General features: G+C 49.6%; 1 long non-coding RNA gene across 1 annotated transcript; it reads left to right on the plus strand.

Moving 5' to 3' along the window:
- The first annotated feature begins 285 nt into the window (after nucleotides 1-285).
- LOC118840218 lies at nucleotides 286-3294 on the plus strand. The gene is made up of 2 exons (XR_005009655.1): nucleotides 286-569; nucleotides 3113-3294. It is a non-coding gene; the product is annotated as an uncharacterized LOC118840218 (long non-coding RNA).
- The last annotated feature ends 2360 nt before the right edge of the window (nucleotides 3295-5654 follow it).

Below are 5654 nucleotides of genomic sequence, written 5' to 3' on the forward strand. Positions count from 1 at the left end.
GCTGAAGGCCTTAAAGGAGAAGGGCCAGTTTTTAGACCCACTCTGGAAGCGGGGGCGGGAACGCTTTAGATTGGAGGAAGAAGGTGATCCTTTCCCCACCCGCGACCCCATCACGCACACTCCGGCCTCGGAGCGCCCCCTACGGCTGAGGCCGAGAACTGCCCCGAGCGGAAGAAGGCGTGGAAGGGACTGGGAGGCCGGGGCAGAACACGTGGCTTTTAAAGGAGCCCCAGCCCCGCCTCCTCTCCTTCCCCCCCCCCTCTTTCTCTTTACTGCCTAGCTCTACTTCCCCTTCTTCCTTCTCTCTCCCCTTTCTCCCCCTCCTCTCTTTCCTTTCCTCCCTTCGCTCCTTCCCCCTCTGAGGCCCGGGGCCAGTGAGCACCTTGAGCCTGGCCAGGAAGTGCCCAGCAGGGGGTCGGTCCCCGGACCGGCCCCAGGTCCTGGGAGCTGCGGCCAGAGAGACCTTCGGAGCAGGGAGGGAGGTAGCATCCGAGCCTCAGTTTCCTCCTCCGTCAGATGGGGGGAGGGGAGGTTAAAGACATTATCTCACAAAAGGCACCAACCTCGGGGTAAGTAGATAGAAAACGAGGCCAATTCAAAGTCATTTGGGGGAGGATGCGAGACAGCGGGGGTGTGGGGGCAGGGGGGGGGAATTGTGCTTAGCTTTGGAGGAAAGCAGACATCCAGGAGGAATCCTAGATCTGGAGAAGACGGGACCGCACAGGCCACGCCCCCCCCCTTACCGCTGAGGAAACTGAGGCAGGCTGGGCTCACACCCTAGGAAGTGTCTGAGGTTGGATTTGAATCCCGTTCTTCCTGACCTCAGGCCCAGCATTCTGTGCAATGTGGCACCACCTAGTGGCCGCCCATTAGGACTTCTGTTTTCTAATAGATAAAAAAAGAAATTAAGCTGTACTAATTAACTTAATAACAGGATCGACCGTGGCGCTGGGGGCATATGTCAGATGGTCCCATATTCCTCCACGTGGCCACTACCCACCAGGGGTTTGGCCAATCCAGCCCCTTGGTGAGCGGGAAGAGGAAGACGGATGTTTGTGCCCCCCTGACTTTGTCTTATTGGGTGACTTTGGGCCAGTCACTGACCCACTCTGAGCCTCAGTTTCCATATCTAAAATAAAAGGGCTCCCCACGATGATCTGTCCACGTTCCCTTGGAGCTCTCACCTGTGACCCAATTAGCCACCCCCTGGACCCTGCCTTGGGTCCACAATCATGTCACAACCATGATACCCGACCATCTGATATAGGGCCCCAGAAAGCATGCCAGTGTCCATCTAGATAGTAAATATCTTTCTTTTCTCCATTAAAAAAGAGAGAAAAGTTCTGATGGATGGCCACTGGGTGGAACAGTGTATAGCCTGGAGTTAGGAAGACCTGAGTTCAAATCCCCTGACACTAGCTGTATGACCCTGGACTAGTCATTTCAACTGTTTGCCTCAGTTTCTACAACAGTAAAATAGGTGATAATAGCCCCTACCTTCCAGAGTGGTTGTGAGGATCAAATTTGGCAATGCAGCTTAAGTCTATCAACCAAACTTTACCTTTCTTTGGGCAGAACACCCTACAGTAAGGGTGGAGAAGAGGAGCTGACTCGCCCACGTGGAACTGGCCAGCTGGGTCACCATTCAGGCAGTTCCTCGGTCTGCTCACAGGTTATGGTTTGTCCTTCGTTCTCAAAGATGACCATGACATCAGGGAGATGATGACACGACTTGCAGCTGACTTTGATCTGGGTGAGGGAGGGCAGGGCAAGGTCACCAGCCTCACTTTCTCTTTTAGAGCCATCTGGGTCCAGTGGCCTGATATCAATCAGGATGAAGACTGGAGATGGCCCAGGATGCAGTGGGCTCCCCACTCCCTAGCCCTTTAAAGCTAAGATCTTTCCAGGTTCTCACTTTGAGTGAGGCAACACCCATTCAGTGAATAGGCCTCTTTAAGAAGTTTTGATAGCAGAAAGCTATCCAGTTAACTTGGGGATTACTGGCTAAATGTCCTTCTCAAAGACCAAGCCTTAAACCCTATTCACTATGAAGCTCTTGGATTGGACAATAGGTCCCTGCCCAAGCACCACTTAATGGTTATTTTTTGTGCCCTGCTGGCTCAGAGTGAATATAAGTAGTAACTGATTCTCTTTTGGCCAGCAACTCTGAAGGTCTTCCCCTCCCAGTTTGTTTTTTATTAAAGGAGCCATCCCTTGACTCACTTCTTAAAGAGGCCTGTTCACTGAATGGGTGTTGCCTCACTCAAAGTGAGAACCTGAAAAGACCTTAGCTTAAAAGGGACAGGGTCTCCCATTGCATCCTGATTGATATCTGGCCGGTGGACCCAGATGGCTCTGGAGGAGAAAGTGAGGCCGGTGACCTTGCGCAGCCCTCCCTCACCCAGATCAAAGTCAACTGCAAGTCATGTCATCATCTCCCTGATGTCATGGTCGTCTTTGAGAACGAAGGACAAACCATAACCTGTGAGCAGACCGAGGAACTGCCTGAATGGTGACCCAGCTGTCATCATCTCCCTGATGTCACGGTCCTCTTCGAGAATGAAGGACAAACCACTAAATATATATAGTGTTATATACATAGTTATATAGTTTTATATATGTTCTGTGTAGTTATATATAACATACAGTTAGGTAATATATAGTTATAATATATACCATATAATATTCATACCATATAAACGACTGCAGACATAATGGACAGAGGCTTCATCTCAGTTCATCGAACGTGTATGAAGCATATGTACAAGACACAAAGACAAAAACAAAACAAGCGCCTGCCTTCAGAAGTTTATGCTCTTCTTTGTACCCTGTGCAATGATAAGGAAATGCAAAAATCCACACATCATTTTTTGGTTGGGCTGGTAAGGGGGCTTAGAAGCTGGAGGCTGAGTATTAACAGCTGGGAGTACTTCCAGGAACCAGAGCATTTTTTGGATACATGTTTTTCCCCAGGGTAGGAAGGAAAACTTCTGAGAGCTATGAATTTGACATTGAATACATAAATACCTTTTCTCCTGACTAACCCTCTTGCCTTTAAAAATGGCGTTTTGGGGGTTTGGTTGATTATAATCTTAAATTCTTCCCATTTCAGCTATGGAACCCAATATTGAAATAAATAGAACTTCAGCCCAGACCTTCAAACCACTCGACAACATAGCGCCAAAGCAAGATCTTCAAAAATAGTGACGTGTGTTCCATCATTGCTTTCAAGGAGATCAGACAAGTTTGGGTTTTTTGGTGCGTTTCATAAAAACAATAAAAATGCTTTGCAAATATTGTTTATTTCATCTTTATCATCCTTTCAAAACTATCATTTTGGCACAAATTTCATAATGTACATAATATATTATCATAGATTCACAGAATTTCAGAGTTGGAAGGGACATCAGTGGCCATCCGTTCCAACCCATATATGAAGGAAAACCCTAGCCTAAGAGAAGCTGTATCATTTATAAATAAATAAATATTACACATACTGGGGATGCGTGTTTGGAAGGCCTTACCAGTTAAGATGAAAGAACAAACGACACCTAAAACATAGCTCACATGCTTCCTCTGGGAAACCTTCCTAATGGTTGGCACATGGCAATGATTAATTATCTGCTGACTGAGTGAACTTGGAGAGAGAGGCACCTCCCCATAAATGCCCATGGGCCCCTCTTCTGAGCCTCTCCTTTCGGCCGCTCATTTGTTCGTTCATTCATTCGGCAAACATTAAGCCCTTCCCATGTGTCGGGCTCTGAACAAACACATAAGCTGCTTGAATGATATTGGTCACGACAGTGCGCATTCCTGAGGGTGATTCATGATTCAAAGAATCAGTTTCCTCCCAGAAGCTCTGGGAAGTAGGTCAGGGATAGATTATCCCTGTTTATTGATGTGGGTAAACTGAGGTGCAGGGAAAGGGACTTGGGGGAGGGTATAACAGAAAGGTTACTGACTCTAGAAAGGGAGGGCTTGGGTTTGAATCCCACCTCTGACACTGCCTATGTAACCTGAGCTTCCGTTTCCTCAACTGTAAAGCAAGGGGTCTGGCCTAGAACTTCAGATGTCCTCCAGTACACAGGTCTCACTGGACAGATGGAGAAATTGAGGGGAGGGAACCTCTGAGGTCCTCCAGTGCAGGTCCTCCAGGTTTCATCAAACAGATGGAGACATTGAGAGGAGGTTGCTCTAGGAGGCTGGGGGATGAAGATGAGGAAAAAGTGCCCTGGGGACAAGAGGCCTTCCTGGAGGAAAGCGGCTTCACAGCTAGAAGAAACTGCAGAAATCTGATTCCCTTGTTGGACAAGTAGGGAGGCTGAGGCCCAGAGGGAAGGATGAAGGTGACAGAGGTGACATCGGTTAGTCCCTTAGGCAGGAACTCTTCTATCATTCTGTGCTAAGCCTACACCAACAACTCTGATAGATAACACAGGGGTGCTTCAGATATCTGGTAGGTCTGAGAAGGAAGGGCTCTGGGGCCAGAAACCCTCTACCAGAGCCCTTGTGGAGTGTAGCCATCGTGGGAGGGGGCCTGAGAGCTTCGCTGACCAATTTAATCTCCCTCTGGTAGTATGGCTGAACTCAATCAGAACTAGGCATGTCTGCTGTCACAGCCTCAGCCCAGGGTGAAGGAAGAGTGGGGGTCTCCCTTGGAGATGACCAGCTTCCTGCATGTGCGCCTTCTGACCGCCAGCCCAGCGCAGTGCCCCATGCTGAGGCAAAGAGACTCTTAGTGACGGGCCCCACCCTCAGGGGCTCCCACCAAGAACTGATGACATAAAAATGAATTGTTATGGTGGTCAGAAGCCAGCTGTTTTCTTGGCTGGGAGTAAGGTTCAAAATGAAGAAGTTCCAGGTTCAAATCTCCCTGTGGATGAGTCCTGGCTCTGTGACTTTGGGCTACTCATCTCCCCATGCCCCCAGGCAAGTCCACCAGCCTCCCAGGAAGTATTGGAGCAGCTGTGGATCTGACTTATCTGTGGAGTTTCCTCACCAGAAATAACCAAAAAATGAAAGGTACAGAACATTGTCAGGGTCTGGAAGAAGAAGATGATGCTTCTGGTGGGGGAAGGGAGAGAGTCAGGGAAGGTCCCCTGGCCACAACTTCCCACAGTGGCGTTTGGTGGGGAGGACACTCCCAGCATCCATAATGATGCATCATGGAGGTAGGAAAATGGAGGCTGGAATGGAGAGGAGCCTGGGGAGGTGAGGCTTGACTCAGGTGAGTGAACAGAACGGTTGAGGAAGACTGGAGACTAGAGGTCCCTGAGTTTGCCGTTCATCCTGTGGGCAGTGAGAACCACAGAAGATCCCCCAGCAGGGGAGGGCTGTGTCCAGAGTCTCAAGACAAGCTGAGGTCCCAGCTGCCTGATCCTTCAGAGATGCTGAAATCCATGACCATGAAGCAGAAAACAGTGGCAAGGTTTGGGGGAAGGGTGGGCCCGACATTGGCTCCACATAGACACTCCATCCCTCTCCATATACATCTTAGCTCCCATGCCTACTCACCGCAGGGCTGGCTGGCCTCCTGTGCCCAGAAGCCTAGGACCCCAGGGTCCCAGATGCAGAAGAGGATCCTGGCCTCCTCAATGGAGGTCAGGCCTTGCCCACCCCTTGAGTCTGGGACTACACTTTGGGCTTTGGGGTTC

Source organism: Trichosurus vulpecula, chromosome 2, assembly GCF_011100635.1.
Source record: "Trichosurus vulpecula isolate mTriVul1 chromosome 2, mTriVul1.pri, whole genome shotgun sequence".
Lineage (NCBI taxonomy): Eukaryota > Metazoa > Chordata > Mammalia > Diprotodontia > Phalangeridae > Trichosurus > Trichosurus vulpecula.